At 42.8% G+C, this 27,440-nt stretch overlaps 1 protein-coding gene across 1 annotated transcript in view; it reads left to right on the top strand.

Annotated features, from left to right (window-relative positions):
- Positions 1–27,440, top strand: part of TTC17 (tetratricopeptide repeat domain 17) — a 327,287-nt gene that overhangs the window by 118,651 nt on the left and 181,196 nt on the right. The window lies entirely within an intron of this gene.

Genomic DNA, 27,440 nt, shown 5'->3' on the forward strand with positions numbered 1-27,440 from the left:
TCGAGACCTATGCTATTACAGGGTTGAAAGCCCAATAAGGACACACAACATAGATGGTATGTTTGTGTTGTTAAGGGGTTAAAGACTGTGAGAAAACCTCAGTAAGGATAATGCTTATTAGATGTATTGTGTACTTCACTCTCTTTTGTGTTTTCACTCCATGGCAGTTACTAGTCTTACAGGCAAATAATCCATAAAGGGACATGAGAATGTCCTCATTCAGATAAAAGCATACAATGTAGAAGTAAAACGCTTTCTAGTTTAGTTCCATCATCAAACTTAACTCTTTTCTTATTCTTATATGGAAACTTGGCCCCTTTCAATGAGATTTTACAGAAGTAGGCTTAGGAGTGTCCATATGTCAGCTAAGACATGCACACTGTTGAGGATACCTAGGTATCATGCATATAAATAAAGCCAGTAAATTAAGACATTTCACTCTCCATTGTATTTATTACTGAATTTGTGATATTTGATGCATTGGGAGAGAGAGAAGAGGGAAAGATCTTTTAGTAAAATATTTCCTTTCAAATGATGCTGAGAATTGACCAATCATCCCATGTGGGGATATACTTCCTGACTGCCAGGAAGGGGCAGAACACTCCTATATTGCAGAACATTTACCCCACTTGATCTCCCAGCATTTCTCTATTACGTTTCCCTCTAGCATGTAGAAGGTGAAACTAAAGAAATGCTCTGTCTTCCTGTTGATAGATTGGGGTTCTCGAACGTATTTGAGACTTCTATTCTCCCTCAGAAGTGCCTCTTCAACAGAGGGGGTTAACAAAGTCCGTTCTGTCAGGAAGTGAGAAATCTCTTTCTATTGTGGAAATGTCACTGGACCAACAGTTTAAATCCAGATTATCTTCCATTCCCCTTGTCTACAGTGAGTGACTCCAATCTAGATTATCGGAACTGTGCTTGCACTTCTTCAGATGGAACTTCTACTGAATTCAGACTGTGACTGCCATTATGTAAGGTAGAGGAAGTAGAACATTCACTGGATGTTCCCTGAGCATCTGTACATGGCCTGAGGATATTAGGCACTTAAGTTCATTTATCTTTAAGAGTGTAGCAGTACTGGCATTATTAGTATGCAGATCCCTTTCTCACTGTCACCCACACTGCATGCTCACTTACTAGCAGTTTTCTGTTAAATGCTTTTATGCTGGGTGTGCCTAGTTTCTGGGTCATTGTTTTTCCCTCACCCTCCAGGGGTCTGGCCATACTCAGTTGTGCATATTATCCTATAATGTCTGACTTATTATTGGACAATCTAGTGCCACTCGGGTCTCTGGACTTATTAGGGATAGGGCCAGATCAGCTGATTAAGCCAGCTCTTCTTCTCTCTACTTAGTATTCAAAGCTGTTTCTGTATATGCCTCATCTCAGCTGAGCATATCACTAACTTTAGACAAGGGGTGTCTGCATTATATTCTGTCTGTGTCCTTTTAATTTCCGGTTGGAGCATATAAATTCATTATTAAAGGAAAATGAAACCCAAATGTTTTCTTTCATGATTCAGATAGAGCATGCAGTTTTAAACAACTTTCTCATTTACTTCTATTATCATATTTCTTTCCTATGGCATGGAGAGTCCACAAATTCCAATTACTAGTGAGATATTCAACTCCTGGCCAGCAAGCGGAGGCAAAGAGCATCCCAGCAGAGCTGCCAAGTGTCACTTCCCCTACCCATAATCCACAGTCATTCTCTTTGCCTCTGTCATGGGAGGATGTGTGAAGATGGTGTCTGAAGATATTTATCCTTTTATGGGTACTTTTTCATGCAAGCAAGGATTGGGGTCAAGCTGTGTCCATGTCAATCTCTTTAGTAAGAGTAATGTAGGCTTTTAGCAGTTAGAAGACAGCAAAGTGGTCTTTGCTTAGCTTCTAACATTATTGCTGCCTCTATTATAGAAAGCCAGGGTTGGTTACTCTTTTCTTTTCTACAGGTCCCTGATAGTGGAGGAATCTGTCACACCTTAGAAGCCATTCACTGCCTGACAGGATTCCACAGGTAAGTGCTTTCCCTTCGAAGGTTAGAAGGTATCAGCACTCTAAGGGTTAATCCCTCTGTGGAATATTATATTATTCTTGGGACTCTATCTCTTTATTAAGAGATGTTTTTATCAGAGATATTATTGGAGGCACTGCATACTATTACAGAGGGTGTTATGAGGCTGACAGATTTTTAAAGTGAAGCAGAAATCTTTCATTTATTTTTTATGGATTTGAGAGAGATTACGTTTATTGGGGCATAAAAGCTATGTTTTGGAAAGAGGGATAGTTCGTTTTCAGGGCACTACGAATCCCTATTCATTAATATATTTATTTCTTGCACGCTGGTTTTTAGTCTTGTGGCACAGTTCATTTTAATTGCGGTCACGTGACCGCTTCTCCGCACTTCCGGTTATCAGTTTCTCCGATCAGAACAGAGTTTGCTGCAGCGTGTGTGGAATTTTTTTTTCAACTCCTGAGGAGAATTGATTAATTACTGTCCTGTAATTAATGTTTCCTCTGCTAGTGGGATAGATCGACTGGCTCAGGGAGTGCTAAGCTCTCAGCAGAGCTGAGGAATTACGGTGCTAAATTTTCTATTGTTTAAAAAATGTAATTGCTCATAATAGAAAAAATATTTTTTTTAATTAATTTTGTTATTTTCTTGTGTGACCGGGTTACTTTTAGTTATGGACACTAATGAAGAGACGGGATCTTTTGAAAAATTTCTATTTTGTTTGGAGGCTAATATTATTCCTCCTGTGCAGTTTTGCTCCTCATGTCTAAATAAGACCGTATTATTTAAAGATAAGATTTCTTTCTCAAAGCCTTCTGTCTCTCAGGATAGTGTTATCCTAGCAATGCCTGGGCTTTCCCTTCAAACATCCCAAGCTTTAACAGTTTCACATGCAGTGCCCTGCAGTTCCTCTCACAATTCTCCTGGGGGGGTTATTTACCAGTGGACTTTGCAGCACAGATTACTTCTGCAGTTTTAGCAGCTTTCCCAGTTGCTAGTAAGAGGAAAAGAAAGTCTAAAAATATTTCTCTCAGTAAGGGTTCTGACTCTGCTAAGTCGGCGTTGGTCAGTCTCTCAGTTATCTGATGATGATGATACCTCAGTGGCTTCTGAGGGTGAAATTTCAGATTCTGGCTCTATATAGTGGAGAAATCTACAGACTCAGAGGAGGTTAATTTTAGGTTTAAACTAGAACACCTCTGGTTACTTCTGAAGGAGTTACTTGCTACTTTGTATGACTGAATCATATAGAGGAGATCCAGGATAGGATCAAGGCTCTTAAGTTAGCCAATACTTTTATCTGTGATGCCAACATGCAAGCGCTTAGTCTTGCAGTTCTAGCTCGCAGAGCTCTGTGGTTAAAATCTTGTTCTGCTGATGTAACTTCCAAGTCCAAGCTTCTGTCTTTACCTTAAAAAGGTAAGACTTTATTTGGTCCTTGTCTGGCTGAGATCATTTTCGAAATTACGGGTGGAAAGAGATCTTTCCTACCTCAGGACAAGATGAATAGACCTAAGGGTTGCCAGAATTCTAATTTCTTTCATGTAATTAGCAAGAGTCCATGAACTAGTGACGTATGGGATATACATTCCTACCAGAAGGGGCAAAGTTTCCCAAACCTCAAAATGCCTATAAATACACCCCTCACCACACCCACAATTCAGTTTTACAAACTTTGCCTCCCATGGAGGTGGTGAAGTAAGTTTGTGCTAGATTCTACGTTGTTATGCGCTTCGCAGCAGGCTGAAGCCCGGTTTTCCTCTCAGAGTGCAGTGAATGTCAGAGGGATGTGAAGAGAGTATTGCCTATTTGAATTCAATGGTCTTCCTCTAGGGGATCTATTTAATAGGTTCTCTGTTATCGGTCGTAGAGATTTCTTCTACCTCCCTTTTCAGATCGACGATATACTCTTATATACCATTACCTCTACTGATTCTCGTTTCAGTACTGGTTTGGCTATCTACTATATGTAGATGAGTGTCTTGGGGTAAGTAAGTCTTATTTCTCCAACATTGGTGTGTCCGGTCCACGGCGTCATCCATTACTTGTGGGATATTCTCCTCCCCTACAGGGAAAGGCAAGGAGAGCACACAGCAAGAGCTGTCCATATAGCTCCCCCTCTGGCTCCGCCCCCCAGTCATTCTCCTTGCCGCTCTGAACAAGTAGCATCTCCACGGGGATGGTGAGGAGTTTGTGGTGTTAGTTGTAGTTTTTTATTTCTTCTATCAAGAGTTTATTTTAAAATAGTGCTGGTATGTACTATTTACTCTGAAACAGAAAGAGATGAAGAGTTCTGTTTAAAAGAGGAGTATGATTTTAGCAGCAGTAACTAAAATCGATTGCTGTTCCCACACAGGACTGTTGAGATGAGAGAACTTCAGTTGGGGGGAACAGTTTGCAGACTTTTCTGCTCAAGGTATGACTAGCCATTTTCTAACAAGACTGTGTAATGCTGGAAGGCTGTCATTTTTCCCTCATGGGGATCGGTAAGCCATTTTCTTAGACTTAGAAAGAATAAAGGGCTTATTATGGGCTATTAACTGGTGGACACTCTTAAGGGCTAAATCGATTGTTTATTTAAGTTTTTATTTAAAGTTTGAAGTGGATTTCACACTTTTATTATTTGGGGAACGTTTTTTATCACCAGGCACTAGTTAAGACACCTTCGAAGTCAGGAAGGGCCTTTCACTGTATTAGGCAGAGCCTCATTTTCGCGCCATTATTGTGCAGTTTCTTTTAAGTACAGTGCATGCAGATGCATGTGAGAGGGTCTGGTGTCCACTGAAAAAGTTCCTAGAAGGCTTGAAATACCCCCCTGGGATAGTTGAAGTCACAACAAAGGCTGTGGCTGGGATTGTAGTGGGGTTAAAATTGCAAAAGGCTCCGGTTTCCACATTTTAAGGGTTAACAGCTTGAAAATTGGGGTGCAATACTTTGAATGCATTAAGACACTGTGGTGAAAATTTGGTAAAGATTGGATAATTCCTTCATAGTTTTTCACATATTTAGTAATAAAGTGTGCCCTGTTTAACATTTAAAGAGACAGTAACGGTTTTGTTTTAAAACGGTTTTTGTACTTTATTAACCAGTTTAAGCCTGTTTAACATGTCTGTACCTTCTGATAGATCATGTTCTGTATGTATGGAAGCCAATGTGGTTCCCCCTTCAAATATATGTGATAATTGTGCCATAGCGTCCAAACACAGTAAGGACAGTATTGTCACAAATAGTAAGGTTGCCCAGGATGATTCCTCAGATGAAGGAAGTAGAGATAGTTCTACATCTTCTCCTTCTGTGTCTATACCAGTTATGCCCGCACAGGCGACCCCTAGTACTTCTAGCGCGCCAATGCTTGTTACTATGCAACAATTGACGGCAGTAATGGATAACTCCATAGCTAATATTTTATCCAAAATGCCAGCATTTCAGAGAAAGTGCGATTGCTCTGTTTTAAACACTGTAGAGCAGGAGGGCGCTGATGATAATTTTTCTGTCATACCCTCACACCAGTCTGAAGTGGCAGTGAGGGAGGGTTTCTCAGATGGAGAAATTTCTGATACAGGAAGAATTTCTCAGCAGGCAGAACCTGATGTTGTGACATTTAAATTTAAATCAGAGCATCTCCGCGCATTACTTAAGGAGGTCCTATCTACTACCCAGAAAACTTGTGCAAGATGGACAAGTTCCTAGATGTCCCGGTGCACCCTGATGCCTTTCCGATACCTAAACGGGTGGCGGACATAGTGAATAAGGAGTGGGAGAAGCCAGGCATACCTTTTGTCCCTCCTCCTATATTTAAGAAATTGTTCCCTATGGTCGACCCCAGGAAGGACATATGGCAAACAGTCCCTAAGGTCGAGGGGGCAGTTTCTACACTAGCCAAACCCACAACCATTCCCATTGAGGACAATTGTGCTTTCAAAGATCCTATGGATAAAAAATTAGAGGGTTTGCTTAAAAAGATTTTTGTACAGCAAGGTTACCTCCTTCAACCTATTTCGTGCATTATTCCTGTCACTACAGCGGCGTGGTTCTGGTTCAAGGAACTGGAAAAGTCGCTCAGTAGGGAGACTCCGTATGAGGAAGTCATGGACAGAATTCACGCACTTAAGTTAGCTAATTCCTTTATTTTATACGCCGCTTTGCAGTTAGCGCGATTAGCGGCGAAAAATTCAGGGTTTGCAATTGTGGCGCGCAGAGCGCTCTGGCTAAAGTCTTGGTCAGCGGATGTATCTTCCAAGACAAAATTGCTTAATATCCCTTTCAAAGGTAAGACCCTTTTTGGGCCAGAATTGAAAGAAATTATTTCAGACATCACTGGGGGAAAGGGCCATGCCCTCCCACAGGATAGGCCTTTCAAGGCTAAGAATAAGTCCAATTTTCGTTCCTTTCGCAATTTCAGGAACGGACCGGCTTCTAACTCGGCAGCCTCTAGACAAGAGGGTAACGCTTCCCAGACTAAACCAGCTTGGAAACCAATGCAAGGCTGGAATAAGGGTAAACAGGCCAAGAAGCCTGCTGCTGCTACCAAGACAGCATGAAGGGGTAGCCCCCGATCCGGGACCGGATCTAGTAGGGGGCAGACTCTCTCTCTTTGCTCAGGCCTGGGCAAGAGATGTTCAGGATCCCTGGACACTAGAAATAGTCTCTCAGGGTTATCTTCTAGAATTCAAGGAACTACCCCCAAGGGGAAGGTTCCACATTTATCACTTATCTTCAAACCAAATAAGTAGACAGGCATTCTTACATTGTGTAGAAGACCTGTTAAAGATGGGAGTGATACACCCAGTTCCAACTGTGGAACAAGTTCAGGGGTTTTTACTCAAATCTGTTTGTAGTTCCCAAAAAAGAGGGAACTTTCAGACCAATTCTGGATTTAAAAATTCTAAACAAATTTCTCAGAGCTCCATCGTTCAAAATGGAAACCATTCGAACAATTTTACCTACAATCCAGGAGGGTCAATATATGACTACCGTGGATTTAAAGGATGCGTATCTACATATTCCTATCCACAAAGATCATCATCAGTTCCTAAGGTTCGCGTTTCTGGACAAACATTATCAGTTTGTGGCTGTCCCATTCGGACTAGCCACTGCTCCCAGAATTTTCACAAAGGTGCTCGGGTCCCTTCTAGCGGTTCTAAGACCAAGGGGCATTGCAGTGGCACCTTATCTGGACGACATTCTAATGCAAGCGTCGTCTCTTTCCAAGGCAAAGGCTCATACAGACATTGTTCTAGCCTTTCTCAGATCTCACGGGTGGAAGGTGAACGTAGAAAAGAGTTCCCTGTCTCCGTCGACAAGAGTTCCCTTTTTGGGAACAATAATAGATTCTTTTGAAATGAAGATCTTCCTGACAGAAGTCAGAAAGTCAAAACTTCTAAACGCTTGTCAAGTTCTTCTCTCTATTTTGATCAAATTCATTTAAGACCATTACAACTGTGCATGCTCCAGTAGACAGGATCACCTGTCTCAGGGAATGATTTTCTACAGACCAAAGTGGGTCATTGTCACGACCGACGCCAGTCTATCAGGCTGGGGCGCGGCCTGGAATTCCCTGAAAACTCAGGGTTTATGGTCTCGGGAAGAGTCTCTTCTCCCGATCAACATCCTAGAACTGAGAGCGATATTCAATGCTCTCCGGGCTTGGCCTCATCTAGCGAAGGCCGGATACATAAGATTCCAGTCAGATAACATGACGACTGTAGCTTACATCAACCATCAGGGAGGAACAAGGAGTTGCTTGGCGATGAGAGAGGTATCCAAGATCATCAAATGGGCGGAGGATCACTCCTGCCACCTATCTGCAATCCACATCCCAGGAGTAGACAACTGGGAGGCGGATTATCTGAGTCGTCAGATTTTCTATCCGGGGGAGTGGGAACTCCACCCGGAGGTGTTTGCCCAGTTGACTCAATTATGGGGCATTCCAGACATGGATCTGATGGCGTCTCGTCAGAACTTCAAGGTTCCTTGCTACGGGTCCAGATCCAGGGATCCCAAGGCCACTCTAGTGGATGCATTAGGGGCACCTTGGTCGTTCAACCTAGCTTATGTGTTTCCACCGTTCCCTCTCCTTCCCAGGCTTGTAGCCAGGATCAAACAGGAGAAGGCCTCAGTGATTCTGATAGCTCCTGCGTGGCCGCGCAGGACTTGGTATACAGACCTGGTGAATATGTCATCGGCTCCACCATGGAAGCTACCTTTGAGACAGGATCTTCTAGTACAAGGTCCATTCGAACATCCAAATCTAATTTCTCTGCAGCTGACTGCTTGGAAATTGAACGTTTGATTTTATCCAAGCGTGGGTTTTCAGATTCAGTGATAGATACTCTGGTCCAAGCCAGAAAACCTGTGTCTAGAAAGATTTACCATAAAATATGGAAAAGATATATCTGTTGGTGTGAATCCAAGGGATTCTCCTGGAGTAAGATTAAAATTCCTAAGATCCTCTCCTTTCTCCAAGAAGGTTTGGATAAGGGATCGTCAGCGAGTTCTCTAAAAGGACAGATTTCTGCTTTATCTGTCTTGTTATACAAACGACTGGCAGCTGTGCCAGAGGTACAAGCTTTTGTACAGGCTTTGGTCAGAATCAAACCTGTTTACAGACCCTTGACTCCTCCTTGGAGTCTAAATTTAGTTATTTCAGTTCTTCAGGGGGTTCCGTTTGAACCCTTACATTCCATAGATATCAAGTTGCTATCTTGGAAAGTTCTGTTTTTGGTTGCTATTTCTTCTGCTAGAAGAGTTTCTGAATTATCTGCTTTGCAGTGTGATCCACCCTATCTGGTGTTCCATTCAGATAAGGTTATTTTGCGTACCAAGCCTGGTTTTCTTCCAAAAGTTGTTTCCAACAAGAATATTAACCAGGAAATAGTTGTTCCTTCTCTGTGCCCGAATCCAGTTTCAAAGAAGGAACGTTTGTTACACAATTTAGATGTAGTCCGTGCTTTAAAGTTCTATTTAGAAGCAACAAAGAATTTTAGACAAACATCATCCTTGTTTGTCGTTTACTCTGGTAAGAGGAGAGGACAAAAAGCTATTGCTACCTCTCTTTCTTTCTGGCTGAAAAGCATTATCCGATTGGCTTATGAGACTGCCGGACGGCAGCCTCCTGAACGAATCACAGCTCACTCCACTAGGGCTGTGGCTTCCACATGGGCCTTCAAGAACGAGGCTTCTGTTAATCAGATATGTAAGGCAGCGACTTGGTCTTCTCTGCACACTTTTGCCAAATTTTACAAATTTGATATTTTTGCTTCTTCGGAGGCTGTTTTTGGGAGAAAGGTTTTGCAAGCCGTGGTGCCTTCTGTTTAGGTAACCTGATTTGCTCCCTCCCTTCATCCGTGTCCTAAAGCTTTGATATTGGTTCCCACAAGTAATGGATGACGCCGTGGACCGGACACACCAATGTTGGAGAAAACAGAATTTATGCTTACCTGATAAATTACTTTCTCCAACGGTGTGTCCGGTCCACGGCCCGCCCTGGTTTTTTAATCAGGTTTGAAATTTTTTTCTTTTTCTTTATACACTACAGTCACAACGGCACCCTATAGTTTTCTCCTTTTTCTCCTAACCGTCGGTCGAATGACTGGGGGGCGGAGCCAGAGGGGGAGCTATATGGACAGCTCTTGCTGTGTGCTCTCCTTGCCTTTCCCTGTAGGGGAGGAGAATATCCCACAAGTAATGGATGATGCCGTGGACCGGACACACCGTTGGAGAAAGTAATTTATCAGGTAAGCATAAATTCTGTTTTTTTATGACACTAAGCTATGGTTGGGCACTTTATATGTAAAGTTTTAAATATATGTGTTTAAACTTATATTTGCCATGATTCAGGATAATCAGTATTCCTTCATTCAGACTGTCAGTTTCATTATTTGGGATAATGCATATGAATACATATTTTTTTCTTACCTTGAAAATTTTCAATTTACTTTTTTTCCCTGCGGGCTGTTAGGCTCGCGAGGGCTGAAAATGCTTCAATTTATTGCGTCATTCTTGGCGCGAACTTTTTTGGCGCAAAATTTTGTCATTTTCGGCGCCGTAGTTGACGCCGGAAGTTTGTTTGTAGTTACGTCCTTTTTTTGACGCATGTGTATTCAGACGTTTTTTGCGCAAAAAAATGTGGGCGTCGTTTTCGGCGTCAGAGGATGTGGCGTCATACTTGTCGCCAAAAAATATGGGCGTTGTACTTGGCGCCAAAAATGTGGGCGTCATACTTGTTCCACTTTTTTTCTCACATTATTTAAGTCTCACTTTTTCTCCAACATAGGTGTGTCCGGTCCACAGCGTCATCCTTACTTGTGGGATATTCTCCTCCCCAACAGGAAATGGCAAAGAGCCCAGCAAAGCTGGTCACATGATCCCTCCTAGGCTCCGCCTTCCCCAGTCATTCTCTTTGCCGTTGTACAGGCAACATCTCCACGGAGATGGCTTAGAGTTTTTTAGTGTTTAACTTAGGCCTTTCTCAGATCTCACGGATGGAAAGTGAACGTAGAAAAGAGTTCTCTATCTCCGTCAACAAGGGTTCCCTTCTTGGGAACAATAATAGACTCCTTAGAAATGAGGATTTTTCTGACAGAGGCCAGAAAAACAAAACTTCTGAACTCTTGTCAAATGCTTCATTCTGTTCCTCTTCCTTCCATAGCGCAGTGCATGGAAGTAATAGGTTTGATGGTAGCGGCAATGGACATAGTTCCTTTTGCGCGCATTCATCTAAGACCATTACAACTGTGCATGCTCAGTCAGTGGAATGGGGACTATACCGACTTGTCTCCGACGATACAAGTAAATCAGAGGACCAGAGATTCACTCCGTTGGTGGCTGTCCCTGGACAACCTGTCACAGGGGATGAGCTTCCGCAGACCAGAGTGGGTCATTGTCACGACCGACGCCAGTCTGGTGGGCTGGGGCGCGGTCTGGGGACCCCTGAAAGCTCAGGGTCTTTGGTCTCGGGAAGAATCTCTTCTACCGATAAATATTCTGGAACTGAGAGCGATATTCAATGCTCTCAAGGCTTGGCCTCAGCTAGCAAAGGCCAAGTTCATACGGTTTCAATCAGACAACATGACAACTGTTGCGTACATCAACCATCAGGGGGGAACAAGGAGTTCCCTGGCAATGGAAGAAGTGACCAAAATCATTCAATGGGCGGAGACTCACTCCTGCCACTTGTCTGCAATCCACATCCCAGGAGTGGAAAATTGGGAAGCGGATTTTCTGAGTCGTCAGACATTTCATCCGGGGGAGTGGGAACTCCATCCGGAAATCTTTGCCCAAATTACTCAACTGTGGGGCATTCCAGACATGGATCTGATGGCCTCTCGTCAGAACTTCAAGGTTCCTTGCTACGGGTCCAGATCCAGGGATCCCAAGGCGACTCTAGTAGATGCACTAGTAGCACCTTGGACCTTCAAACTAGCTTATGTATTCCCGCCGTTTCCTCTCATCCCCAGGCTGGTAGCCAGGATCAATCAGGAGAGGGCATTGGTGATCTTGATAGCTCCTGCGTGGCCACGCAGGACTTGGTATGCAGACCTGGTGAATATGTCATCGGCTCCACCATGGAAGCTACCTTTGAGACGAGACCTTCTTGTTCAAGGTCCGTTCGAACATCCGAATCTGGTCTCACTCCAACTGACTGTTTGGAGATTGAACGCTTGATCTTATCAAAGCGAGGATTCTCAGATTCTGTCATTGATACTCTTGTTCAGGCTAGAAAGCCTGTAACTAGAAAAATTTACCACAAAATATGGAAAAAATATATCTGTTGGTGTGAATCTAAAGGATTCCCTTGGGACAAGGTAAAAATTCCTAAGATTCTATCCTTTCTTCAAGAAGGTTTGGAGAAAGGATTATCTGCAAGTTCCTTGAAGGGACAGATTTCTGCCTTGTCTGTGTTACTTCACAAAAAGCTGGCAGCTGTGCCAGATGTTCAAGCCTTTGTTCAGGCTCTGGTTAGAATCAAGCCTGTTTACAAACCTTTGACTCCTCCTTGGAGTCTCAATTTAGTTCTTTCAGTTCTTCAGGGGGTTCCGTTTGAACCCTTACATTCCGTTGATATTAAGTTATTATCTTGGAAAGTTTTGTTTTTGGTTGCAATTTCTTCTGCTAGAAGAGTTTCAGAATTATCTGCTCTGCAGTGTTCTCCTCCTTATCTGGTGTTCCATGCAGATAAGGTGGTTTTACGTACTAAACCTGGTTTTCTTCCGAAAGTTGTTTCTAACAAAAACATTAACCAGGAGATAGTCGTGCCTTCTTTGTGTCCGAATCCAGTTTCAAAGAAGGAACGTTTGTTGCACAATTTGGATGTTGTTCGTGCTCTAAAATTCTATTTAGATGCTACAAAGGATTTTAGACAAACATCTTCCTTGTTTGTTGTTTATTCTGGTAAAAGGAGAGGTCAAAAAGCAACTTCTACCTCTCTCTCTTTTTGGATTAAAAGCATCATCAGATTGGCTTACGAGACTGCCGGACGGCAGCCTCCTGACAGAATCACAGCTCATTCCACTAGGGCTGTGGCTTCCACATGGGCCTTCAAGAACGAGGCTTCTGTTGATCAGATATGTAAGGCAGCGACTTGGTCTTCACTGCACACTTTTACTAAATTTTACAAGTTTGATACTTTTGCTTCTTCTGAGGCTATTTTTGGGAGAAAGGTTTTGCAAGCCGTGGTGCCTTCCATCTAGGTGACCTGATTTGCTCCCTCCCTTCATCCGTGTCCTAAAGCTTTGGTATTGGTTCCCACAAGTAAGGATGACGCCGTGGACCGGACACACCTATGTTGGAGAAAACAGAATTTATGTTTACCTGATAAATTACTTTCTCCAACGGTGTGTCCGGTCCACGGCCCGCCCTGGTTTTTTTAATCAGGTCTGATAATTTATTTTCTCTAACTACAGTCACCACGGTATCATATGGTTTCTCCTATGCAAATATTCCTCCTTTACGTCGGTCGAATGACTGGGGAAGGCGGAGCCTAGGAGGGATCATGTGACCAGCTTTGCTGGGCTCTTTGCCATTTCCTGTTGGGGAGGAGAATATCCCACAAGTAAGGATGACGCCGTGGACCGGACACACCGTTGGAGAAAGTAATTTATCAGGTAAACATAAATTCTGTTTTTGTTGCTTCTAGTTGCTAGAGGCTTGTTTATTTTGCATTTTTTCCCATTCCTGAAACTGTCATTTAAGGAATTTGATAATTTTGCTTTATATGTTGTTTTTTCTATTACATATTGCAAGATGTCACAACCTGACCCTGGATCAGAATCTACTACTGGAAAGACGCTGCCTGATTCTGGTTCTACCAAAGTTAAGTGCATTTGTTGTAAACTTTTGGTAACTGTTCCTCCGGCTGTAGTTTGTGTTAGTTGCCATGATAAACTTTCCAATGCAGATAATGTCTCCATTAGTAATAATCCTTTACCTGTTGTTGTTCCTTCAACATCTAATGTTCAGGATGTCCCTGTTAATGTAAAATATTTTGTTTCTAATTCCATTAGGAAGGCTCTGTCTGTTATTCCTCCTTCCAGTAAACGTAAAAGGTCTTTTAAAACTTCTCATATTTCGGATGAATTTTTAAGTGACCGCCATCATTCTGACTTATCTGTTTCTGATGAGGATCTATCTGGTTCAGAAGATTCTGCCTCAGATATTGATACTGATAAATCTTCATATTTATTTAAGATGGAGTTTATTCATTCTTTACTTAAAGAAGTGTTGATTGCATTAGATATGGAGGAGTCTAGTCCTCTTGATACTAAATCTGCTAAGCGTTTAAATTCAGTTTCTCCAACATAGGTGTGTCCGTCATCCTTACTTGTGGGATATTCTCTTCCCCAACAGGAAATGGCAAAGAGCCCAGCAAAGCTGGTCACATGATCCCTCCTAGGCTCCGCCTACCCCAGTCATTCTCTTTGCCGTTGTACAGGCAACATCTCCACGGAGATGGCTTAGAGTTTTTTAGTGTTTAACTGTAGTTTTTATTATTCAATCAAGAGTTTGTTATTTTAAAATAGTGCTGGTATGTACTATTTACTCAGAAACAGAAAAGAGATGAAGATTTCTGTTTGTATGAGGAAAATGATTTTAGCAACCGTTACTAAAATCCATGGCTGTTCCACACAGGACTGTTGAGAGGAATTAACTTCAGTTGGGGGAACAGTGAGCAGTCTCTTGCTGCTTGAGGTATGACACATTCTAACAAGACGATGTAATGCTGGAAGCTGTCATTTTCCCTATGGGATCCGGTAAGCCATGTTTATTAAGATAGTAAATAAGGGCTTCACAAGGGCTTATTAAGACTGTAGACTTTTTCTGGGCTAAATCGATTCATTATTAACACATATTTAGCCTTGAGGAATCATTTAATCTGGGTATTTTGATAAGATTATATCGGCAGGCACTATTTTAGACACCTTATTCTTTAGGGGCTTTCCCAAATCATAGGCAGAGCCTCATTTTCGCGCCGGTGTTGCGCACTTGTTTTTGAGAGGCATGACATGCAGTCGCATGTGTGAGGAGCTCTGATACATAGAAAAGACTTTCTGAAGGCGTCATTTGGTATCGTATTCCCCTTTGGGCTTGGTTGGGTCTCAGCAAAGCAGATACCAGGGACTGTAAAGGGGTTAAAGTTAAAAACGGCTCCGGTTCCGTTATTTTAAGGGTTAAAGCTTCCAAATTTGGTGTGCAATACTTTTAAGGCTTTAAGACACTGTGGTGAAATTTTGGTGAATTTTGAACAATTCCTTCATATTTTTTCGCAATTGCAGTAATAAAGTGTGTTCAGTTTAAAATTTAAAGTGACAGTAACGGTTTTATTTTAAAACGTTTTTTGTACTTTGTTATCAAGTTTATGCCTGTTTAACATGTCTGAACTACCAGATAGACTGTGTTCTGAATGTGGGGAAGCCAGAGTTCCTTCTCATTTAAATAAATGTGATTTATGTGACAATGACAATGATGCCCAAGATGATTCCTCAAGTGAGGGGAGTAAGCATGGTACTGCATCATTCCCTCCTTCGTCTACACGAGTCTTGCCCACTCAGGAGGCCCCTAGTACATCTAGCGCGCCAATACTCCTTACTATGCAACAATTAACGGCTGTAATGGATAATTCTGTCAAAAACATTTTAGCCAAAATGCACACTTATCAGCGTAAGCGCGACTGCTCTGTTTTAGATACTGAAGAGCATGACGACGCTGATAATAATGGTTCTGAAGGGCCCCTAAACCAGTCTGATGGGGCCAGGGAGGTTTTGTCTGAGGGAGAAATTACAGATTCAGGGAACATTTCTCAACAAGCTGAACCTGATGTGATTACGTTTAAATTTAAGTTGGAACATCTCCGCGCTCTGCTTAAGGAGGTATTATCCACTCTGGATGATTGTGACAATTTGGTCATCCCAGAGAAGCTATGTAAAATGGACAAGTTCCTAGAGGTCCCGGGGCTCCCAGAAGCTTTTCCTATACCCAAGCGGGTGGCGGACATTGTAAATAAAGAATGGGAAAGGCCCGGTATTCCTTTTGTCCCTCCCCCCATTTTTAAAAAATTGTTTCCTATGGTCGACCCCAGAAAGGACTTATGGCAGACAGTCCCCAAGGTCGAGGGAGCGGTTTCCACTTTAAACAAACGCACCACTATACCCATAGAAGATAGTTGTGTTTTCAAAGATCCTATGGATAAAAAATTAGAAGGTTTACTTAAAAAGATGTTTGTTCAGCAGGGTTACCTTCTACAACCAATTTCATGCATTGTCCCTGTCGCTACAGCCGCATGTTTCTGGTTCGATGAGCTGGTAAAGGCGGTCGATAGTGATTCTCCTCCTTATGAGGAGATTATGGACAGAATCAATGCTCTCAAATTGGCTAATTCTTTCACCCTAGACGCCACTTTGCAATTGGCTAGGTAAGCGGCTAAGAATTCTGGGTTTGCTATTGTGGCGCGCAGAGCGCTTTGGTTGAAATCTTGGTCAGCTGATGCGTCTTCCAAGAACAAGCTACTTAACATTCCTTTCAAGGGGAAAACGCTGTTTGGCCCTGACTTGAAAGAGATTATCTCTGATATCACTGGGGGTAAGGGCCATGCCCTTCCTCAGGATCGGCCTTTCAAGGCCAAAAATAAACCTAATTTTCGTCCCTTTCGTAGAAACGGACCAGCCCAAAGTGCTACGTCCTCTAAGCAAGAGGGTAATACTTCTCAAGCCAAGCAAGCTTGGAGACCAATGCAAGGCTGGAACAAGGGAAAGCAGGCCAAGAAACCTGCCACTGCTACCAAGACAGCATGAAATGTTGGCCCCCGATCCGGGACCGGATCTGGTGGGGGGCAGACTCTCTCTCTTCGCTCAGGCTTGGGCAAGAGATGTTCTGGATCCTTGGACACTAGAAATAGTCTCCCAAGGTTATCTTCTGGAATTCAAGGGGCTTCCCCCAAGGGGGAGGTTCCACAGGTCTCAGTTGTCTTCAGACCACATAAAAAGACAGGCATTCTTACATTGTGTAGAAGACCTGTTAACAATGGGAGTGATTCATCCTGTTCCATTAGGAGAACAAGGGATGGGGTTCTACTCCAATCTGTTCATAGTTCCCAAAAAAGAGGGAACGTTCAGACCAATCTTAGATCTCAAGATCTTAAACAAGTTTCTCAAGGTTCCATCGTTCAAGATGGAAACCATTCGAACACTTCTTCCTTCCATCCAGGAAGGTCAATTCATGACCACGGTGGATTTAAAGGATGCGTATCTACATATTCCTATCCACAAGGAACATCATCGGTTCCTAAGGTTCGCATTCCTGGACAAGCATTACCAGTTCGTGGCGCTTCCTTTCGGATTAGCCACTGCTCCAAGGATTTTCACAAAGGTACTAGGGTCCCTTCTAGCTGTGCTAAGACCAAGGGGCATTGCTGTAGTACCTTACTTGGACGACATTCTGATTCAAGCGTCGTCCCTTCCTCAAGCAAAGGCTCACACGGACATCGTCCTGGCCTTTCTCAGATCTCACGGATGGAAAGTGAACGTGGAAAAGAGTTCTCTATCTCCGTCAACAAGGGTTCCCTTCTTGGGAACAATAATAGACTCCTTAGAAATGAGGATTTTTCTGACAGAGGCCAGAAAAACAAAACTTCTAGACTCTTGTCGGATACTTCATTCCGTTCCTCTTCCTTCCATAGCGCAGTGCATGGAAGTGATAGGTTTGATGGTAGCGGCGATGGACATAGTTCCTTTTGCGCGCATTCATCTAAGACCATTACAACTGTGCATGCTCAGTCAGTGGAATGGGGACTATACAGACTTGTCTCCGAGGATACAAGTAAATCAGAGGACCAGAGACTCACTCTGTTGGTGGCTGTCCCTGGACAACCTGTCACAAGGGATGACCTTCCGCAGACCAGAGTGGGTCATTGTCACGACCGACGCCAGTCTGATGGGCTGGGGCGCGGTCTGGGGATCCCTGAAAGCTCAGGGTCTTTGGTCTCGGGAAGAATCTCTTCTACCGATAAATATTCTGGAACTGAGAGCGATATTCAATGCTCTCAAGGCTTGGCCTCAGCTAGCGAGGGCCAAGTTCATACGGTTTCAATCAGACAACATGACAACTGTTGCGTACATCAACCATCAGGGGGGAACAAGGAGTTCCCTGGCGATGGAAGAAGTGACCAAAATCATTCAATGGGCGGAGTCTCACTCCTGCCACCTGTCTGCAATCCACATCCCAGGAGTGGAAAATTGGGAAGCGGATTTTCTGAGTCGTCAGACATTGCATCCGGGGGAGTGGGAACTCCATCCGGAAATCTTTGCCCAAATCACTCAACTGTGGGGCATTCCAGACATGGATCTGATGGCCTCTCGTCAGAACTTCAAAGTTCCTTGCTACGGGTCCAGATCCAGGGATCCCAAGGCGGCTCTAGTGGATGCACTAGTAGCACCTTGGACCTTCAAACTAGCTTATGTATTCCCGCCGTTTCCTCTCATCCCCAGGCTGGTAGCCAGGATCAATCAGGAGAGGGCGTCGGTGATCTTGATAGCTCCTGCGTGGCCACGCAGGACTTGGTATGCAGATCTGGTGAATATGTCATCGGCTCCACCATGGAAGCTACCTTTGAGACGAGACCTTCTTGTTCAAGGTCCGTTCGAACATCCGAATCTGGTCTCACTCCAGCTGACTGCTTGGAGATTGAACGCTTGATCTTATCGAAGCGAGGGTTCTCAGATTCTGTTATCGATACTCTTGTTCAGGCCAGAAAGCCTGTAACTAGAAAGATTTACCACAAAATTTGGAAAAAATATATCTGTTGGTGTGAATCTAAAGGATTCCCTTGGGACAAGGTTAAGATTCCTAAGATTCTATCCTTCCTTCAAGAAGGATTGGAAAAAGGATTATCTGCAAGTTCCCTGAAGGGACAGATTTCTGCCTTGTCTGTGTTACTTCACAAAAAGCTGGCAGCTGTGCCAGATGTTCAAGCCTTTGTTCAGGCTCTGGTTAGAATCAAGCCTGTTTACAAACCTTTGACTCCTCCTTGGAGTCTCAACTTAGTTCTTTCAGTTCTTCAGGGGGTTCCGTTTGAACCCTTACATTCCGTTGATATTAAGTTATTATCTTGGAAAGTTTTGTTTTTGGTTGCAATTTCTTCTGCTAGAAGAGTTTCAGAATTATCTGCTCTGCAGTGTTCTCCTCCTTATCTGGTGTTCCATGCAGATAAGGTGGTTTTACGTACTAAACCTGGTTTTCTTCCAAAAGTTGTTTCTAACAAAAACATTAACCAGGAGATTATCGTACCTTCTCTGTGTCCGAAACCAGTTTCTAAGAAGGAACGTTTGTTGCACAATTTGGATGTTGTTCGCGCTCTAAAATTCTATTTAGACGCTACAAAGGATTTTAGACAAACATCTTCCTTGTTTGTTGTTTATTCCGGTAAAAGGAGAGGTCAAAAAGCAACTTCTACCTCTCTCTCTTTTTGGATTAAAAGCGTCATCAGATTGGCTTACGAGACTGCCGGACGGCAGCCTCCCGAAAGAATCACAGCTCATTCCACTAGGGCTGTGGCTTCCACATGGGCCTTTAAGAACGAGGCTTCTGTTGATCAGATATGTAGGGCAGCGACTTGGTCTTCACTGCACACCTTTACCAAATTTTACAAGTTTGATACTTTTGCTTCTTCTGAGGCTATTTTTGGGAGAAAGGTTTTGCAAGCCGTGGTGCCTTCCATCTAGGTGACCTGATTTGCTCCCTCCCATCATCCGTGTCCTAAAGCTTTGGTATTGGTTCCCACAAGTAAGGATGACGCCGTGGACCGGACACACCTATGTTGGAGAAAACAGAATTTATGTTTACCTGATAAATTACTTTCTCCAACGGTGTGTCCGGTCCACGGCCCGCCCTGGTTTTTTAATCAGGTCTGATAATTTATTTTCTTTAACTACAGTCACCACGGTATCATATGGTTTCTCCTATGCAAATATTCCTCCTTAACGTCGGTCGAATGACTGGGGTAGGCGGAGCCTAGGAGGGATCATGTGACCAGCTTTGCTGGGCTCTTTGCCATTTCCTGTTGGGGAAGAGAATATCCCACAAGTAAGGATGACGCCGTGGACCGGACACACCGTTGGAGAAAGTAATTTATCAGGTAAACATAAATTCTGTTTTTTAAACCTCATGTAGTTATTCCAGAAGTTTTTCCAGTCCCTGATGCTATTTCAGAAGTGATTTCTAGGGAATGGAATAGTCTGGGTACTTCATTTACTCCTCCAAGGTTTAAGAAATTGTACCCTGTGCCTTCTGATAGATTAGAGTTTTGGGACAAAATCCCCAAAGTTGATGGGGCTATCTCTACTCTTGCTAAATGTACTACTATTCCTACAGCAGATAGTACTTCCTTTAAGGATCCTTTAGATAGTAAGCTTGAATCCTTCCTAAGGAGAGCTTATTTATGTTCAGGTAATCTTCTTAGACCTGCTATTTCTTTGGCTGATGTTGCTGCAGCTTCCACTTTTTGGTTGGAGGCTTTAGCGCAACAAGTATCAGACCATAATGCTTATAGCATTGTTAAACTTCTTCAACATGCTAATAACTTTGTTTGTGATGCCATTTTTGATATCATTAGAATTGATGTCAGGTATATGTCTTTAGCTATTTTAGCTAGAAGAGCTTTATGGCTTAAATCTTGGAATGCAAATATGACTTCTAAGTCAACTTTGCTTTCTCTCTCTTTCCAAGGTAATAAATTATTTGGTTCTCAGTTGGATTCAATAATCTCAACTGTTACTGGGGGGAAGGGAGCCTTTTTGCCTCAGGACAAAAAATCTAAAGGTAAATATAGGGCTGCTAATCGTTTTCGTTCCTTTCGTCAGAATAAGGAGCAGAAGCCTGACCCTTCCCCTAAAGGAACGGTCTCCGTTTGGAAACCTTCTCCAGTCTGGAATAAATCCAAGCCTTAAAACCAGCTCCCAAATCCGCATGAAGGTGCGGCCCTCATTCCAGCACAGCTGGTAGGGGGCAGGTTACGATTTTTCAAAGATGTTTGGATCAATTCGATTCACAATCTTTGGATTCACAACATTGTTTCACAAGGGTACAGAATAGGTTTCAAGGTAAGGCCGCCTGTGAGAAGATTTTTCCTCTCACGCATTCCAGTAAATCCAGTGAAGGCTCAGGCGTTTCTGAAATGTGTTTCAGACCTAGAGTTGGCTGGGGTAATTATGCCAGTTCCAGTTCTGGAACGGGGTCTGGGGTTTTACCAAAGAAGGAGAATTCCCTTAACCAGTTCTGGATCTAAAAATATTGAATCGTTATGTAAGGATACCAACATTCAATTTGGTGACTATAAGGACTATTCTGCCTTTTGTTCAGCAAGGGCATTATATGTCTACAATAGACTTACAGGATGCATATCTTCATATTCCAATTCATCCAGATCATTATCAGTTTCTGAGATTCTCTTTTCTAGACAAGCATTACCAGTTTGTTGCTCTTCCGTTTGGCCTAGCAACAGCTCCAAGGATCTTTTCGAAGGTTCTCGGTGCCCTTCTTCTCTAATCAGAGAACAGGGTATTGCGGTATTCCCTTATTTGGACGATATCTTGGTACTTGCTCAGTCTTTACATTCTGCAGAATCTCATACGAATCAACTTGTGTTGTTTCTTCAAAGACATGGTTGGAGGATCAATTTACCAAAGAGTTCCTTGATTCCTCAGACAAAGGTAACCTTTTTGGGTTTCCAAATAGATTCAGTGTTCATGACTTTGTCTCTTAACAGAAAAGAGACGTCTGAAATTGGTTTCAGCTTGTCGAAATCTTCAGTCTCAATTGTTCCCTTCGGTAGCATTGTGCATGGAAATTCTAGGTCTCATGACTGCTGCATCGGACGCGATCCCTTTTGCTCGTTTTCACATGAGACCTCTCCAGCTTTGTATGCTGAACCAGTGGTGCAGGGATTATACAAAGATATCACAATTAATATCCTTAAATCCCAATGTTCGATCTTCTCTAACTTGGTGGTTGAATCACCATCGTTTAATTCAAGGGGCCTCTTTTGTTCGTCCAACCTGGACTGTGATCTCAACAGATGCGAGTCTTTCAGGTTGGGGAGCTGTATGGGGATCTCTGACAGCGCAGGGGGTTTGGGAATCTCAGGAGGCGAGATTACCAATCAACATTTTGGAACGCGATTTTCAGAGCTTTTCAGTGTTGGCCTCTTCTGAAGAGACTCACAGTCCTCAAGCTATGAAAAAAGTATCTCGGATACTTGTATGGGCGGAATCTAGCTCCTGTCTAATTTCTGCGGTTCACATCCCAGGTGTAGACAATTGGGAAGCGGATTATCTCAGTCGCCAGACGTTACATCCGAGCGAATGGTCTCTTCACCCAGAGGTATTTATTCAGATTGTTCAAATCTGGGGACTTCCAGAAATAGATCTGATGGCCTCTCATCTAAACAAGAAACTTCCCAGGTATCTGTCCAGATCCAGGGATACTCAGGCGGAAGCAGTGGACGCATTGTCGCTTCCTTGGAATTATCATCCTGCCTATATTTTTCCGCCTCTAGTTCTTCTTCCAAAAGTGATTTCCAAAATTCTAATGGAACGTTCGTTTGTACTGCTGGTGGCTCCAGCATGGCCTCACAGGTTTTGGTATGCGGATCTCATTCGGATGGCCAGTTGCCAACCTTGGACACTTCCGTTAAGACCAGACCTTCTCTCTCAAGGCCCATTTTTCCATCAGGATCTCAAATCATTAAATTTGAAGGTATGGAAATTGAACGCTTGATTCTTAGTCATAGAGGTTTCTCTGAGTAATTAATACTATGTTACAGGCTCGTAAATCTGTGTCTAGGAAGATTTATTATCGAGTCTGGAAGACTTACATTTCTTGGTGTTCTTCTCATAAATGCTCCTGGCATTCTTTTAGAATTCCTAGAATTTTACAGTTTCTTCAAGATGGTTTGGATAAAGGTTTTTCTGCAAGTTCCTTGAAAGGACAAATCTCTGCTCTTTCTGTTCTTTTTCACAGAAAGATTGCTAATCTTCCTGATATTCATTGTTTTGTACAGGCGTTGGTTCGTATCAAACCTGTCATTAAGTCAATCTCTCCTCCTTGGAGTCTTAATTTAGTTCTGAGGGATTTACAGGCTCCTCCGTTTGAACCTATGCATTCTCTGGATATTACATTACTTTCTTGGAAAGTTTTGTTCCTTTTGGCCATCTCTTCTGCTAGAAGAGTTTCTGAGTTATCTGCTCTTTCTTATGAATCTCCTTTTCTGATTTTTCATCAGGATAAGGCGGTGTTGCGTACTTCATTTCAATTTTTACCTAAGGTTGTGAATTCTAACAACATTAGTAGAGAAATTGTTGTTCCTTCATTGTGTCCTAATCCTAAGAATTCTCTGGAGAGATCTTTACATTCTTTGGATGTAGTAAGAGCTTTGAAATATTATGTTGAAGCTACTAAAAATTTTAGAAAGACTTCTAGTCTATTTGTTATCTTTTCTGGTTCCAGGAAAGGTCAGAAAGCTTCTGCCATTTCTTTGGCGTCTTGGTTAAAGTCTTTGATTCATCATGCTTATGTGGAGTCGGTTAAGTCCCCGCCTCAACGGATTACGGCGCATTCTACTAGGTCAGTTTCTACTTCCTGGGCTATTAGGAATGAAGCTTCTGTTGATCAGATTTGCAAAGCAGCAACTTGGTCTTCTTTGCATACTTTTACTAAATTCTACCATTTTGATGTTTTCTCTTCTTCTGAAGCAGTTTTTGGTAGAAAAGTACTTCAGGCAGCTGTTTCAGTTTGATTCTTCTGCTTATAATTTCAGTTTTTTTCATTATTAAGATTAAAACTTTTGATTTGGGTAGTGGATTCATTTTTCAGCGGAATTTGCTGTCTTTATTTTATCCCTCCCTCTCTAGTGACTCTTGCGTGGAAGTTCTTGGGTATTTATTATCCCATACGTCACTAGCTCATGGACTCTTGCTAATTACATGAAAGAAAACATAATTTATGTAAGAACTTACCTGATAAATTCATTTCTTTCATATTAGCAAGAGTCCATGAGACCCACCCTTTTTGTGGTGGTTATGATTTTTTTGTATAAAGCACAATTATTCCAATTCCTTATTTGCTTTCGCTCCTTTCTTATCACCCCACTTCTTGGCTATTCGTTAAACTGAATTGTGGGTGTGGTGAGGGGTGTATTTATAGGCATTTTGAGGTTTGGGAAACTTTGCCCATCCTGTTAGGAATGTATATCCCATACGTCACTAGCTCATGGACTCTTGCTAATATGAAAGAAATGAATTTATCAGGTAAGTTCTTACATAAATTATGTTTTTTGCTTATCTGATGAATTTCTTTCTTTCCGGACATGGAGAGTCCACGACCCCGCCCTCTTTTTAAATTATAATTTGGCAGGTTTTTTTGAGTAAACCTCAGGGTCCTTTTCACCCTTGTGTTTCTTCTTTTTCCATTTTCCTTCGGCTGAATGACTTGAGATTATGGGTAAGGGAAGTTACACTTGGCAGCTTTGCTGGGGTGCTCTTTGTTCTTTTCGTAACTTCAAGGGACAAGTCTTCCTCCTCTTCTTCCAAGCCTGAGCAACCCAGAACCTCTTTGAGGTCCGGTCAACCTTAGAATAAGATCATTGGGCTGTGGAGGTAGTATCTCCGGGATACAGAATAGGATTCAAGTGTTGTTTTCCCAGGGGCAGATTTCTCCTGTCAAGGTTATCTGCAAACCAGGTAAAAAGAGAGGCCTTCTTAAACTGCGTAAACGATCTATCTTCCCTGGGAGTGATTGTTCCAGTTCCTGTAGAGGACGAGGTCAAGGATTCTATTCAAATCTGTTTGTGGTTCCCAAATAAGAGGGAACTTTTTGTCCCATTTTAGACCTCCAGTGTCTCAACAAGTCCTCTATCCGTCCATCTGTGGCTCAGTGCATGGAAGTAATTTGTCTGATGGTTGCTTCCAAGGACATCATTCCATTTGCTTGGTTCCATCTGAGACCACTTCAGTTATGCATGCTCAGACAATGGAACGGAGACCACTCGAACCTAGCTCAGATCCCCTATCAAGAGACTCTCTATCTTGGTGGATCTCGCAGGACCATTTGTCTCAGGGTAAATGCTTCCTGAGACCACCCTGGGTGATTGTGACAATGGATGCCAGCCTTTTGGGCTGGGGAGCTGTTTGGGGTTCCCTAAATGCTCAGGGTCTTTGGACTCGAGAGGAGTCTTCGCTTCCCATAAACATTTTAGAGTTGAGAGCAATTTACAATGCCTTAATAGCCTGGCCTCAACTAGCTTTAGTCCGGTTTATCAGATTCCAATCGGACAATATCACCTCATCGGCTTACATCAATCACCAGGGAGGAACTCTGAGCTCCTTAGCAATGAAGGAGGTGGCTTGCAATCTAGAGTCTCACGACTGCCTCCTCTCTGCCATCCACATCCCAGGGGTGGACAACTCTGAAGCAGATTTTCTGAGCAGACAGACCTTTCATCCAGGGGAGTGCACTCTCCACCTAGAGTTTTTAACAATGACAACTCTCAGGTGGGGGTTTCCAGAATTGGACTTGATGCCGTCTCGTCTGAACGCCAAGCTTCCAAAGTACGGTTCAAGATCAACAGATCTTCAATCTGCTCTGATAGACGCTCTGGCGGTGCCTTGGAACTTCAGTCTGGGGTGTTCCTCCCTGTTTGCCCTCCTTCCTCGACTCATTGCTCGTATCAAACAGGAGAGGGCGTCTGTGATTCTAATAGCTCCTGCGTGACCGCGCAGGATTTGGTTAGCAGATCTAGTGAAGATGTCTTCTCTTCCCCCTTGGAGGTTTCCTCTCAGGAGGGACCTTCTGCTTCAGGGTCCTTTCCTCCACCCAAACCTAGATTCTCTAAAGCTGAATGCTTGGAGATTCAACGCCTAGTTTTGGCTAGGCGTGGTTTTTCTGTGAAAGTCATTGATACTATAAGGTATGGCGTAAATACCTATGTTGGTATGAATCGAAGAATCCTCTTGGGATTCCTCGCATTCTTTCCTTTCTTCAGGAGGGCCTGGAGAAGGGTTTGTCGGTCAGTACTCTAATGGGTCAGATTTCTGCACTGTCTATTCTTTTGCACAAACGTCTGGCAGATTTGCCAGATGTTCAAACTTTTGTTCAGGCCATGGTCAGAATCAGGTGTTTAAACCTGTTGCTCCTCCCTGGAGCCTTAACCTTGTTCTTAAAGTTTTGCAGCAGGCTACGTTTGAGCCTATGCGTTCGGTTAAAGTTTCCGAACTTTCGGCTCTGCAGTGTGATTCCCCTTACCTTATTTTTCATGTGGATAAGGCGGTCCTTTGTACTAAATTGGGATTTGTTCCTAAGGTGGTATCGGAATGCAACATCAATCAAGAAATTGTTGTTCCTTCTTTTTGTCAGAATCCTTCTTCTCAGAAAGAACGTCTGTTACACAATCTGGATGTTGTGCTCTAAAATTTTATCTACAAGCAACTAAGGATTTTGGACTGTCTTCTGCCCTGTTTGTGGTTTTCGCTGGAAAGCGTAAGGGTCAGAAGGCTACTTCTACTTCTCTTTCTCTCTGGTTGAGAAGTGTTATCAGATTAGCATATGAGACTGCTGGGCATCAGCCTCCTGAGAGAATTATGGCTCATTCCACTAGGGGGAGCAAATATGCAAGGCGGCCACTTGGTCTTCCTTGCATACTTTTTCCAAATTCTACAAATTTAATACTTTTGCCTCGGGGGAGGCTTCTTTTGGGGAAAAGTTCTTCAAGCGGTGTTGCCTTCTGCTTAGGTCCGCCTATCTTGTTTTCCCTCCCTTTCATTCTGTTTCCTCTAGCTTGGGTATTGGTTCGCACTAGTAATTGGAATTCGTGGACTCTCCATGCCATAGGAAAGAAATTTTTTTTGCTTACCTAATAAATTTCTTTCCGGACATGGAGAGTCCACGACCTGCCCTTATTTACTTTTAAGACGGCATATTTTTTGGTATAAGCCTCTTCTTTTTCCATTTTCCTTCAGCCAAATGACTCTCTGCTGTCTGATCCTCACTGACTGATCCTTCCTTATGGCCAGGTATGTTTGTCTTGCGCTGCAGTCTCTACTGCGCATAACTGCATCGGACAAACATACCTGGCCTTTTATAATATAGGATATAGATAAAAAAAAACCACAAATGTAGATACAGTCTATTCAGGTACCTCTAAGAAACTAAGTGCTGGCACTAATAGCTCAGTCCAGAGTTCAAATAAAGTTCCATAAGCTCTTCCTTAGAGGAGGAAAAATCCTATTCTCGAAATCCCGAGATGATTAAATTCAGTGGATGTCCAGGAAATAACCAGTTTGAAATGCGTAGTCTGTCTATTGGACTATCCGGTGACTGTTTTAACCTCAGTTTTTATATTTATCAGTTTTGCACTATTTTTGTTTGCAATTTTATTCCACAGGTCAGTTTTACGGGTAACGGGGTGAGGATAATGTGGTTGCATCTGGTGATGTATCCTTGGAAGAGATCCAGGATTAAGTAAAGCTAGTTATGGTTGCAAACAACTTTATTTGTGATTAGCATTAAAACTGGGTGCTTTGATGGATTTTTTAGCTAGATATGACATGACTAAAGTCCCTGTATATATTTTCTATGTAATTATATGTATGTTTCTATGTAATTATATTAAAAGCAGACTTCTATCCCTGCCCTTTCAAGGTTAAATACTTTTTGGGCCTGGTCTTAATGCTATATCATCTACTTTCCTGGGTTTAAAGTGGGCTATCTTGCCACAGGATAGGAAATCTAATGTTAATATCTGAATTGCAGGATGGCGTCATTCCTTTTGTCACTTGAAGAAAAGCCTCTTCCTCTAATCAAGCTGCTGTATCCCCAAGATTTAATGGAGACCAAGCTCCTCCTTGTTTAAGGCTAAGGAGATCAAGAAGTCCATTCCATGT

This window comes from Bombina bombina, chromosome 7 (genome assembly GCF_027579735.1).
Source record: "Bombina bombina isolate aBomBom1 chromosome 7, aBomBom1.pri, whole genome shotgun sequence".
Taxonomy (NCBI): Eukaryota; Metazoa; Chordata; class Amphibia; order Anura; family Bombinatoridae; genus Bombina; species Bombina bombina.